Raw genomic sequence first — 13,736 nt, forward strand, 5'->3', positions numbered from 1 at the left:
CAAAATTCAGCCATGTTTTAACAATTATGTTTGAATGTAATGAGTATGTATGTAGTTGTTTATTATGTGAATGCCGATGTTAAGTAACAGGATGTTAACCTTTCAACACAAACATTGGTGAAAGCAGGTGACAATGTTAGGAGGCCTCTAACATGAAAATATACTTACAGTTACAATATCAACTTCATTGTCTTTCCTCTGTTTGGCTACATACTGCTCTCTGTAATATAACAAACATTTCTTTTATTTACATACAGACCAACACAAATAGCATAATTGAAACATGAAACATTTTTATTTGTAACCTTTACCATGCTTGAACAGATGAGCCTTTGCCACCAGTATAGACATGTGCTAGTCATAGCTAGTCTACATGTGTGCAGTCTCACCAGCCTCTGTATTGTTGCCTGCTGAATTTTCGTACTTTGATAATGAAATCACTTATATTTTGATTGGACCTTTACAAATTCAAAGCAGGGCAAATGAAATCATATACTGAGAAAGATAAGAGTTAAAAAAAAAAAAGATCTACGAAATGGTAAACTAACTTATCCAACAGACAAAATGGTAAACTAACTTATCCAACAGAGAAATACGCTACAAAACATTTTAACTTAATTTTTGTATGTTGACATTATGAGACATTATATCCTGTTGACAAAAGAAAACACAAGTAAAGTTTGATTTTGTTTAGATATGTTTGGAGACATTCTGACATAAAGGTTGACAATGTAAGATCTCGCAAAGATCTTGTAAAAAACACCTTACAGCGTCACTTATGTCTCCATCTAACATTACCATTAATATATTCAAACACTGCCTTTAGCTCAACAAATTTTAGTGGTTTATTTTTTTTAAATTTTTTTTTTACAAAATATGACATTTTACTCATAAACATCATACTATTATGACCATTTGCCATTAAGTAAGTATAAATATATCTAAATGTTGTCTGTATTGATAATTCAGGGAAATTCAACAGATTGTACTAGGATAATAACCATTATGCAGACTTCCCCTTTTTCCATCTTCATTAAATGCATATAACCTTCAAATTAAAGGTCAGTTTGACTGTGTAAAATTTGTAACAACTGGTCTATGAGGAAAACTAGGAAAATGTACTTTCAGCCTTGCTGACTTTGGCCTTGCAGCTATTGACCATTAACTTCACTTCAGGCAAAGGTCAATGGAAGGAACCAAAGTATAAATATCTTAGATATCAATCAGATAATAAAGATGCTATGAGAAGCAGCAAGTGTGTTTGTTTTTAACACTGACTTTTGCACATTTTTGGTCATATTTCTGTGGTTGGTCCATCTAACCAGCTTTTTTGGACAACTTATCCGTAACTCCCAATTTCTCCCTAAATGACTGACTACTAATCCAACAAGATTTTGAATCAGCAGGGTATTAGGCTCAATGTCTGAGATCATTTGTCATGGAGAAATTAGCCCGAGCATCAAACCTGTGACCCTTTGATCCTAAGGTCTGACCTAATTGAACTAAGAAGGTGGAAATAGCAATTAAGTGTAACTGATGGTCAGACAGGAACAACAGCATGCAGTTAGGACAAAAAGGCAATTGTGTGAAATGTTCCATCAAAACATTTCTACGAGCATAATAAAAGATTAAACATATACATTCTTATAATGGTTTTTGAAATCTCTCTTAATTATAAAAGCTTCTTTTGGGAACATGTGGATTTTTGATGACAGACATTGTTTTGATATTTTTATGAGAGCTACTATTAGTATTGTACAATCTGATAAGGTAACTGATTGCTTTATTATGTGAAGGCTAATAAACAAGGAAGATAGTGATAATGGCTGCCCATTTAGCAATCAATTAGTATATTATACCCAACATCAACATCTATAACACGACAGGTGTTCATTAAACTTTACTAAATGTTCAATACTTCAGATAAACAACATGATTTCTTTATTTTTGTTTTAACAAAGCTCAAAGGAGATGTAACAATTTTCTTTTTACTTCTTTGCATTTTCTTTCTGTTGAAATGTGATATTTAAAGAGATTTATTATAAGACTTTCTTTTCCCCCAGGTTATAGACAGTCAATAGAAAGTGATATTAACTTGATGATATTGTTCAAATTTAAATACATCATAACATCATAAAGAGTGGCTCTAAATTTAAACGTATATTATTAGAAGCCAATCGGTAATGGCTTAACAGCTATTATTAAGTACATGTATATAAAATACTACTTGACTAATCAAAATGTTATGTTAAAAATACAAATGTACATCACCAAATCAAACAGCATTCTTTCTCTCAAAAATACATTGATAACTCAAATCACATTTTTCTTATGAAAATATGAACATTTATCCACTTTAAAATGGAACTGAAAGCCAAAAAGAAATCCCTACTCTGCACATTCCATCCGCTTATTTAGGACTTGTTTGCAAGAATAAGGAAATTGCCGCGGACAACTTTGAAAATCTATCAAATGAAGAATTTTAATTTGATCATATAAAACAGTTACTGTATGAAGACTTTGGTGAATATCAAAGTCTATGAACCTTGCTAATGTGATATTCACCTCAGTGGTTTCTAGTGCTTTTAATATGAAATTTTAGTTAATATTAAATAATAAGTTTTAAATTAAATAGTTTAATAATTAGTTTTAAATTAAGTTAAATTAAACGAAGCTAAACACAATAAGGTGTTTCCAGACAACTCCTGGATTTGTGTTTGTTTTATTAATATGAGTCAGTTCAAAATAATGTTACAAAACTTAAACCACAAATTGTACCATAAATAAATTTATCACCATTTTATCTTTCTTATTCTGTCAAAATATCTTATGAACGAAAAAAAAAATAAAAAAAAATAATGAAATTATTTGATCATTTCAAGATAGGATGAATATCAATCTTTTATTTATTGATATATGGACAAATTTTAAAAGGTAAAAGGTCAGTTTTTATGCTTATTTATACATATTTGAAATCTATTTGCAATGTCTTCAATAATCAAAACCACTGTGAAAGAAAACAGTTTGCTATCTTGTTTGGTGAAGGGTTAATCTTGTTTGTACAAATCAGAAACTAGGTAATTTCTAAAGGTCTATAGTCTCTTTTAAAGGGCCATTAAGCCTTAAAAATTCTATTGATTTTATTTCTCAAAATCTGTTCTTTTTTGCTGCCCTATTACTAATTAGCCATATAGCTTAGCCTTCTTTGCTGTTTTTGCAATTTGTTTAATTATAGTTATTCAGAATTTTGTAAGGAAGTCAAAATATCATTTTGTTTACATCTTGCTCCCTTTATAACAATAATACCACATTTAGTGCTAGTTAACTTTAGATTATAGCATCTCAAAATCCATAGAACACAATCATGTTTGCCTTTTTTACAGAACAATAAATTTATTAATTTCTGGCATCAATGTGCCCTCAATCGCTATCTTTGCAGTAAAATTATTGAAGGGCAAAGGTCTTCAGCTAGTAGTCTCTCCATAACTCGAGGTGGCACGAACACAGGTATGACTGTATGTATCCACTACAGTAAAAGATTTTTTTTTTTTAGTAGAACATGTCAACTGTGAAGAAAACTTAAAGCAAATATGAAAAACTCTTCAGGCCAACTGCAACAACTTATCATAACTGGTATCCTAGGAGAAAACATGGTTCAAACGCTTCACTAGGACTCAAATCCATGATTCCAGTGTAAGGAGACACACAGAATAAGACCAATATGTCCTCTTCTGTTTATATACTAGTATAACAAACATTATTTACTAGTATAACAGAGTCTTATTCTAAAGGCTTTCAGACAACTCTTATCTTAGGTGGGCCTTCTGACTGTCATACACTTAAATAAAAATATGTGTTTGAAATTAATATTTTAGTATTTACATTTTGCTTTTATTACAGGTTTATTTTCTCTCCCACTCAGGCATGCTACAATTTTATAAAGTTAATATCTTTATACGAATTAAAAAAAGAGTAGTACAGTACTAAATTATTCAAATATAATGTGACTTGTCACAAGTATGAATAAAACCAAACAATAATTAGCTCAAAACAGAATTTTTCAACATTAAATGTCACCAGAAAATGTCTTCATTATCAAAATATTTGCATTCTCAAATTAAATACTTTTATTCATTATCTTTATAAAGTATTAGAGAAGATTATCTTGCATAAATTTTAGGTAGCATAAGATGCCACAAAATGTATGAACAGAGATGTCTAGCATCAGGGGAAGTATTACTTCCTAGCTGATATTATATGGAAGAAATACAGAATAACTTCTCATGTTATCATGTGTTGATGGCATAATGAAAGAATGGTTTCAAAGTGTAAGTTCATGACAGAATGGTTTCATGACTTCATTGGCACATGATAATGATATCATGGCATCATAAGGGTGTGATAGCTAGGTAACTTGACCTTGAATATTTCAATAAATTAATAATAGCAACATGGATTTGTGGCATTATGACAGCATATTTACATTTATATTTTAGCATAGTGTTATAAGTCAGTATGGTAGCAAGAGGTTACATAAAAATTATTCAAACTATGTTACAGTAACGTTTCCATTAGTTTGTCAACGAAACAAAGGCAATTGGTTCTCTTCATTCTTCCTGACTAAATTAACCCTTCATCTGCTATATTCTTAAATGGACTTATCAAGTTCATATTTGGAACTGTCCAATTTGAATTTAAGGGACATGAAATTGAAAATTTGAAGTTGGTCAGCACACAGTTATAGAGCCTGGTCAGACGGCATGCACACATGCACGCTGGCGTGGTTCTATACTGGTGGCAAAGACTAACTAATATGGCCATGATTTGGGTCGAGCAGGGTAAGGGTTGTCATAAGAACTTTAAAATGGACTATCAATATATATATATAATAACACAAGGATTTTATAGTAAAATTAGAATTATTAAATCATAATCTCATAATTTATGATTACTTTGAATCAGTTTAACTATACCTACTTGTAGTGTTGAAGACAACAAATGCAACAGTAAAATATAAACAACAATTTCAAAATTCATAGGGAAAAATCATGTTAACAATGATCTCAAATGTTATTGAAAAATGTTCTATAAACAATCATGTCATACATATTGGTCATTCCAATGCAACCATTGTGATACCCACCAACAAGTATTCACATTTTTGAGATGTTCAATCATATCAAATAGTCAAAAGCTTTAATTGTGCTCCAACAGCCACACATATAAATTTTTGAATAGTCATTTCAAAAACATACTTTACAATAATTAAAGCTGGAAATGTTCTTCATACACGTACTTTAAATAATTTAAGCTGAGAAATGTTCTAATATTACATGTATGTTTTTAAAACACAAATGGCTAGATACCAAATGTGTCTATAAATGATTCAGTAACAGAATTAGAAATTTAAACTTGAAAATTAATGTCATTTAGGGGTCAATGCCATAATTCAATCTATAGGTTAAAACAGATTTCTATTCCAAGGTTTTTAAGTTTTGTCCAACCATAAAGACTCTGTAGCATATAAAATAAAGTTGTTACAGCCAAGGTCTTGCCTGCAGAAATGAACAGACAGAATAAAAGAAATCATGTCCTTGAGCTAAAATATGGGTATAATAAGATTTTTTTTTTCTCAATGAAAGTTGAAAAATTTAATACTTACTAAAAGTGTTTATAAATCCATTTGAATGTCTTTTGTATTTAATCCACTTAGTTCACTAGCATATAAAATTCCATGTGTAGTATGAATTTTTTATCCTTCTTTTACACTTTTCTGCAAAAGAAAAAAAAATAGAATTTACAAAATAATACTGATTGCATTACAATTGATATGAGTAAGATACTGATAAAAAAGGACATTGACCTTCAGGAATGACCCTGGCCTTGAGCTGAAACGGACATGCCAACCAATCTGTAAATTGTATCTCAACATTAACCCAAGTTTCTCGAATTACTTCAAATGTATTATATGAGATACAGAGTTATGCACAAACATTTGACCCTTCAGGTGCAACCTTGACCTTGATCTAGTGCTGCATCATGTATCCAGCAAAATGCTTCAATATGGTTAACATTTGTTTCATGAAAACATTTTAAGTGTTTAAGGAGACATAGGGGGGGGGGGGGGACACAAACATTAGACTTGAAAAACACTGACACTGAGAGTGACATGGTGAAAGCTCCAAAATAGAAGCTAAAATATAAACTAAATGATTTATAAAACTGTAAAACAAATATAACAATTTAATCAAACCTGGTTTGTTGTTTTTTTTTATTAAAAACTTGGCATTGGCAATCAAACATGCATATATCATTAAAACAACCACTATATCAACAGATCCATGTTTTATGATTTGTTTACTTTATTTTAAATGCATACACTTAAAACATGATCAAACTTTTATGGTAGCTGATTTGAGCTGTGTACAACTCCTATATTTGCATTGTTGCCCCCACTCTATCCCCCTTAATTACCCGTAATGATAAAACAATGTATGATGGTGCAATCCACTATAAATAGTTACAACAGTCAGACCTGTGAATTAAAATATGTATACAGACCAAAGTCAAAATTAATATATGATATAAGCAGAAATTCAACAGCCCAATTCCAAAAATACTTATCAGCAATAAAAAGAAATGTGCTACTGTCTTTACATTAATTGAGAGAAATAAGCAATACAAGTTTATTTGCATTAAGAAACACCATGTCTCCAAAAGCCACTGATTCATCTCTCAATGAACTAGCATATCCAAAGCAAAACAAGTTATTCATTTCTTCAAATGCTAAAACAAAACTACACCTTAACTTAACAATAGCTGTCGATAGGACAGCAACGCTCGACTATTCTTAGAGCTTGATAGTAAAAAAATGCTTGATACAGTTACCTCCTCCTGTTTACAGGTTGGGGTAATGATGGTAAACAAGTGTGCAAATTTTCAAAGCCATATGTCAATGAACTTTGAAAATATTTTAGGTATTACAAAAACTTTAACATAAATTCTAAGTCGAAAAAGGGGCATAATTCTGTCAAAATGCTTGATAGAGTTACCTCCTCCTGTCTACAAGTTGGGGTAATGATGGTGAACAAGTGTGCAAAGTTTCAAAGCCATATGTCAATGGACTTGGAAAATATTTAAGGTATTGTAAAAACTTTAACATAAATTCTAAGTCGAAAAAGGGGCATAATTCTGTCAAAATGCTTGATAGAGTTACCTCCTCCTGTCTACAGGTTGGGGTCATGATGGTGAACAAGTGTGCAAAGTTTCAAAGCCATATGTCAATGGACTTTGAAAATATTTGAACTATTACAAAAACTTTAACGTAAATTCTAAGTCGAAAAAGGGGCATAATTCTGTCAAAATGCTTGATACAGTTACCTCCTCCTGTTTACAGGTTGGGGTAATGATGGTGAACAAGTGTGCAAAGTTTCAAAGCCATATGTCAATGGACTTTGAAAATATTTGAACTATTACAAAAACTTTAACGTAAATTCTAAGTCGAAAAAGGGGCATAATTCTGTCAAAATGCTTGATACAGTTACCTCCTCCTGTTTACAGGTTGGGGTAATGATGGTGAACAAGTGTGCAAAGTTTCAAAGCCATATGTCAATGGACTTTGAAAATATTTGAACTATTACAAAAACTTTAACGTAAATTCTAAGTCGAAAAAGGGGCATAATTCTGTCAAAATGCTTGATACAGTTACCTCCTCCTGTTTACAGGTTGGGGTAATGATGGTTAACAAGTGTGCAAAGTTTCAAAGCCATATGTCAATGGACTTTGAAAATATTTGAACTATTACAAAAACTTTAACATAAATTCTAAGTCGAAAAAGGGGCATAATTCTGTCAAAATGCTTGATACAGTTACCTCCTCCTGTTTACAGGTTGGGGTCATGATGGTGAACAAGTGTGCAAAGTTTCAAAGCCATATGTCAATGGACTTTGAAAATATTTAAACTATTACAAAAACTTTAACATAAGTGGTTACGCCGACGCCGACGCTGACGCTCGGGGTACTACAATAGCTCTTATTCTTATCGAATAGTCGAGCTAAAAAGAATACCACTGGTTCCAATAACTTCTGAAGATATTTACTTCAATAAAGCTTGAATAACATAATTCTGTAAATATCCAATGTGCAATGAAAATAATCAGTATAGTACATGTACTATTTTCATAATTTGGTCATTACCAGATAAAGAGTGTATTTCAATTTTCTGAAAATACTGATTAAACCCATATTTGAAATGCATGTGACGACATTTCTCAAAGATAAAGTGACATTTAAAAGTATTACCATTTATCAACCTCTCTAGTGATGGTCAAGTACCAGAAGAATGATAGTTAAGATAGCATACAAATGTTACATAAACCTATCTCACCATCCATTTATGTCTGATTAAACATTTAATGTACACGCATGTTATCTTTACAATATAGTTCAACACTTAAAATTTTCACGAAAACTTAAAATGAAACTATGCACTGAGTACAAGGATTTATACCAGATATGATAACCCCATTTAATATGAAAAAACTCTAATAGAGTAACTGTTGGGAGATAGTCAAAGACCCCCAAAAAGCCCTAGCTTCCATCTAAAAATTTTAAAATGAGATAGGACATCAATTTCTCTGCCAATTTGAAAATCCTTTAAACATATTCACCACATTGTCAATTTTGCGAGAGCTTTTGACCAGTAAGGCTTTTGTCATGCACTTTCATGGTCTGATCAGAGACTGTACAGTAGTCCACGGCCTATACATGTACTTGTGGCATGTCTGAACTATACTTGTGGCATATCTGAACTATACTTGTGGCATATCTAAACTAGACTTGTGGCATATCTGAACTATACTTGTGGCATATCTGAACTATACTTGTGGCATATCTGAACTATACTTGTGGCATATCTGAACTATACTTGTGGCATATATGAACCAGACTTGTGGCATATCTGAACCAGACTTGTGGCATATCTGAACTATACTTGTGGCATATCTGAACTAGACTGTGGCATATATGAACTAGACTTGTGGCATATATGAACTATACTTGTGGCATATATGGACTATACTTGTGGCATATCTGAACTATACTTGTGGCATATATGAACTATACTTGTGGCATATATGAACTATACTTGTGGCATATATGAACTAGACTTGTGGCATATCTGAACTAGACTTGTGGCATATCTGAACTATACTTGTGGCATATCTGAACTATACTTGTGGCATATATGAACTATACTTGTGGCATATCTGAACGTTACTTGTGGCATATCTGAACTATACTTGTGGCATATCTGAACGTTACTTGTGGCATATTTGAATTACACTTGTGGCATATCTGAACTATACTTGTGGCATATCTGAACTATATTTCAAATCATTACACCATAAGCCTTCAGAGACTTAAGTTTTCCAAAAAATTTGTACTCATGTTCACATTATAATATAACAAAGAATGTAAGTTTTCAAAAAAATGCACATAATAAAAGATACAATGTATAGTTAAATGGCATGAGATATGATGACATTCTTTCAACCACAATAAATATCCAGGAGACAAGCTATCCCTAATTTGCAATAAAATCATTTATACTTGTGGCTGATTTTTTGGGCAAATCTTGTGGTTCAATAAACATGCATAAAATCAATAATAAAACGATTTTGTTCTACTATAATAGCTTGAAGTTTGAAGTTGATAAGTTTTATTAAACAAGAGCTGTCACAGGAGACAGCGAAGCTCGACTAATAAAATACTGGACGCAGTAAGGACAAAACTATGAAAGAAAAATAAATTATGTATAATTATGTATTAAGTTATAGTAAAAAAATAACATTTGTTAACATAAATTCCAAGATCAAGGGAAATAATTCTAGAAATAGTCATGCTAGAGTTATGGACCTTTACACACAACATTTGTGTAATGATAAGAAATATATATTTGAAGTTTGAAGTAGATACCTTAAAAAGTAAAGAAGTTATTATATTTCTTAAAGAAAATCCTATGTTCAAAGAGAGATAAATCTGTAAATATTACTTCAAGAGTTATGAACATTGTCACATAAAATGTAATTGATGATAAGGAATAAGTATTTGAAGTTTGAGGTAGATACCTTTAAAAATAAAAAAGTTATAGTAAAAAATAACATTTTTCTAGTAAAAAAATCTAAGTTTATGGGGAGATAATTCTTGCAATATTGGTGCTAGAGTTATGAACCTTGTAACATAAGATGTGGATGATGATAAGGTACATATATTTGAAGTATGAAGTTGATCCCTTTAGAAATAAATAAGTAACAGTATAAAATAATATTTTTTATGGAAAATTCTAAGTTCAAGAGGAGATAAATCTGAAAATATTGGTGCTAGAGTTATGAACCTTGTCACATAAGATGAGGATGATGATAACGTAAATATATTTGAAGTATGAGGTTGATCCACTAAGAAATAAAGAAGAAACAGTAAGAAATAGTATTTTTTGAGGAAAATTCTAAGTTCAAGGGGAGATTAATCTGAAAATATTGGTGCTAGAGTTATGAACCTTATCACATAAGATGGGATGATGATAAGGTACATAAATTTGAAGTATGAAGTTGATCCCGTAAGAAATAAAGAAGTAACAGTAAAAAATAGTATTTTTTAAGGAAAATTCTAAATTCAAGGGGAGATAAATTTGCAAATATTGGTGCTAGAGTTATTAACCTTGTCACATAAGATGTGGTTGATGATAAGGAACATATATTTGAAGTTTGAAGTTGATACCTTAAGAAATGACAAAGTTATAGTGAAAAATATTTTACTGCACCAAAACTTTAACGCGGACGCCGACGCCGGGGCGAGTAGGACAGCTCTCTCTTCGTATAGTCAAGCTAAAAATAACATTTTATAGGGAACAAGAGCTGTCATGCAAAAGTGACGAATACCCCTGAAAAGGTTTATTAAGCATTGCAAAAAGGTATTATGAAAAGAAAAGAGAATGAAAAATATTGTTCTTGTGAAATAAAGTAATATTTATAGCAAACTTACCACCTGGGGACATGAGTCTTGGATGCGACACATCATCTTGATGTGGTAGACATTTATGCTAAGTTATTCTAAAATTGTTTGATGCATGACAAAGTTAGTCTGGACACGAATGTGTGTACCTATAATCTCTATCTGTGATAGTATGAACCTTCAAAATGTCAGTGTGACCTTGACCTTTGAAGAAGGGACGTGGTTTTAACGAAGTGATGTGGTAGACATTTGTGCTAAGTTATTTCAAAATCCTTCAAAGCATGACAAAATTATAGTCAGGACACGATTGTTGTTTAAGTGGGGATGGACTGACGGACATGAGCCTTAGCCAATACACATCATGATGTGGTAGACATTTGTGCCAAGTTGTTTTAAAATCAAAAGTTACAGTCCGACGTTAAGGTGTGTACCTATAAACTCTAATTGTGATAAAGTGAAACTTCAAAATGTAAGTGTCACCTTGATCTTTGAAGTAGGGTCGTGATTCTTGGTCGCAACATATATATTGTCTTGATGTGGTAGACATTTATGCCAAGTTATTCTAAAATCCTTCGATGCATGACAAAGTTACAGTCCGGACACATATATGTGTACCTATTAACTAATTGTGATAATTTGAAACTTCAAAGTGACCCATTCTGGGGCATAAAAATATAAATTCATGGGGAGATAACTCTGGAAAAACGGTGCTAGAGTTCAGAGCCATGTCACATATGAGGTGGTTCATGATAAAGAACATTATATTTGAAGTATTAATTAGACCCCTTATGAAATAAAGAAGTTAGAGAAAAAAAATAACATTTTTAAGGAAAGGGGAGATAATTCTGAAAAAAATGATGCTAAAGTTATTAACCTTATCTGTTATCACATGATAGGGATGATAATGAGGAACATAAAAATTATAAATTATTTGAAGTTTGAAGTAGATAATTCTTAAGCAATACAAAAGTTATAGCAAAAAATATTTTACTGCAGAGGATGGGACAGCTCTCCATATACTTTGTATAGTCCATTACTGCATAAAAACTGCCACTTCTAAATGCCATTTCTCTTAAATAAGCAAAAAAGTTCAAGCAGTACAATGGGTGTAGACAAACAATATGCACTCATACAAACATTGAGTTTTTCAAATTTATATGGAAATTATACAATCTACTAACAAAATAAATTGCTGGTTTTCTGCAGGATTGTTTTAAGATTACCGGTATATATAAGTCATTAACAAAGAACATCGTGTTATAAAATTGACGTTTACAAAATTTAATTTTACAAACTATTTTCATAAAATGTAACATACTAAACAAATACTGATCTATATTAATGCAAGTCAGACTAAAAACTTTGTCAAGATCTAATTGTATAATAAATCACCAGTTACAAAACAATCAGTATATACAAATATCTTACAAATTTGTGAAGTTTTTAGATTAGAATAATAAATTGCCTGTAATAATGCAGTGCTGAATGCATTTTGAACAATCATCTTCAAGAACTATTAATGTAATATATTTGTCATACACAAAGTAGTCATTTTACAATCTATAACAATTGATCTTTATAAACTTAAAACCCAGTCATCATCATTCAATTTGGTAACTTTATTAAAGAACAAGAGGGCCATGATGGCCCTGGATCGCTCACCTGACACAACCGCATCCAAGCAATGTCTTAAACAAGCATCATGGCCAAGTTTGATGACAACTGAGTCAAACATGTGACCTCTAAAGTGTTATAAAGATTTTTACATATTTGGGCAATGTGACCTAATTTTTGACCGGACACGACCCATATTCAAACTTGACCTAGAAATCATCAAAACAACCTTCCTGACCAATTTCCAGGAAATTTGGATCAAAACTGCAGCCACTAGAGTGTTAAAAAGATTTTTCTATTTTTAGCTCCTGTGACCTAGTTTTTGACCGGACATAACCAATCTTAGCACTTGACCCAGAAATCATCAAAACAACCTTCCTGACAAATTTCCAGAATATTTGAATCAAAACTGCAGCCACTAGAGTGTAAACAAGCTTTTTCTATTTTTAGCTCCTGTGACCTAGTTTTTGACCTAAGATGACCCATCTTCGAACTTGACCCAGAAATCATCAAAACAACCTTCCTGACCAATTTCCAGAATGTTTGGATGAAAACTGCAGCCACTAGAGTGTTAACAAGCCTTTTCTATTTTTAGCTCCTGTGACCTAGTTTTTGACAAGAGATGACCCATCTTCGAACTTGACATAGAAATCATCAAAACAACTTTCCTGACAAATTTCCAGAATATTTGGATGAAAACTGCAGCCACTAGAGTGTTAACAAGCTTTTTCTATTTTTAGCTCCTGTGACCTGGTTTTTGACCAAAGATGACCCATCTTCGAACTTGACCCAGAAATCATCAAAACAACTTTCCTGACAAATTTCCAGAATATTTGACTCAATACTGCAGCCACTAGAGTGTTTACAAGCTTTTTCTATTTTTAACTCCTGTGACCTAGTTTTTGACCGGAGATAACCCATCTTGGAACTTGACCTAGAAATTATCAAAACAACCCTCCTGACAAATTTCCAGAATGTTTGGATGAAAACTGCAGCCACTAGAGTGTTAACAAGCTTTTTCTATTTTTAGCTCCTGTGACCTAGTTTTTGACCGGAGATGACCCATCTTCGAAATTGACCTAGAAATCATCAAAACAACTTTCCTGACAAAT

At 31.7% G+C, this 13,736-nt stretch overlaps 1 long non-coding RNA gene across 1 annotated transcript in view; it reads right to left on the reverse strand.

Moving 5' to 3' along the window:
* Window positions 1-165: 165 nt before the first annotated feature.
* Window positions 166-13,736, reverse strand: part of LOC132731724 (uncharacterized) — a 31,513-nt gene continuing 17,942 nt past the window's right edge. The window contains exons 2-3 of the long non-coding RNA XR_009625921.1: window positions 5,663-5,773; window positions 166-218 (exon numbers count right to left, since the gene is read on the reverse strand). This is a non-coding gene — a long non-coding RNA (uncharacterized LOC132731724). The remainder of the gene's footprint in view (window positions 219-5,662; window positions 5,774-13,736) is intronic.

The sequence above is a fragment of the Ruditapes philippinarum genome, unplaced genomic scaffold, assembly GCF_026571515.1.
Source record: "Ruditapes philippinarum isolate M1 unplaced genomic scaffold, ASM2657151v2 ctg3097_1_1_1_1, whole genome shotgun sequence".
NCBI classification, from domain to species: Eukaryota; Metazoa; Mollusca; class Bivalvia; order Venerida; family Veneridae; genus Ruditapes; species Ruditapes philippinarum.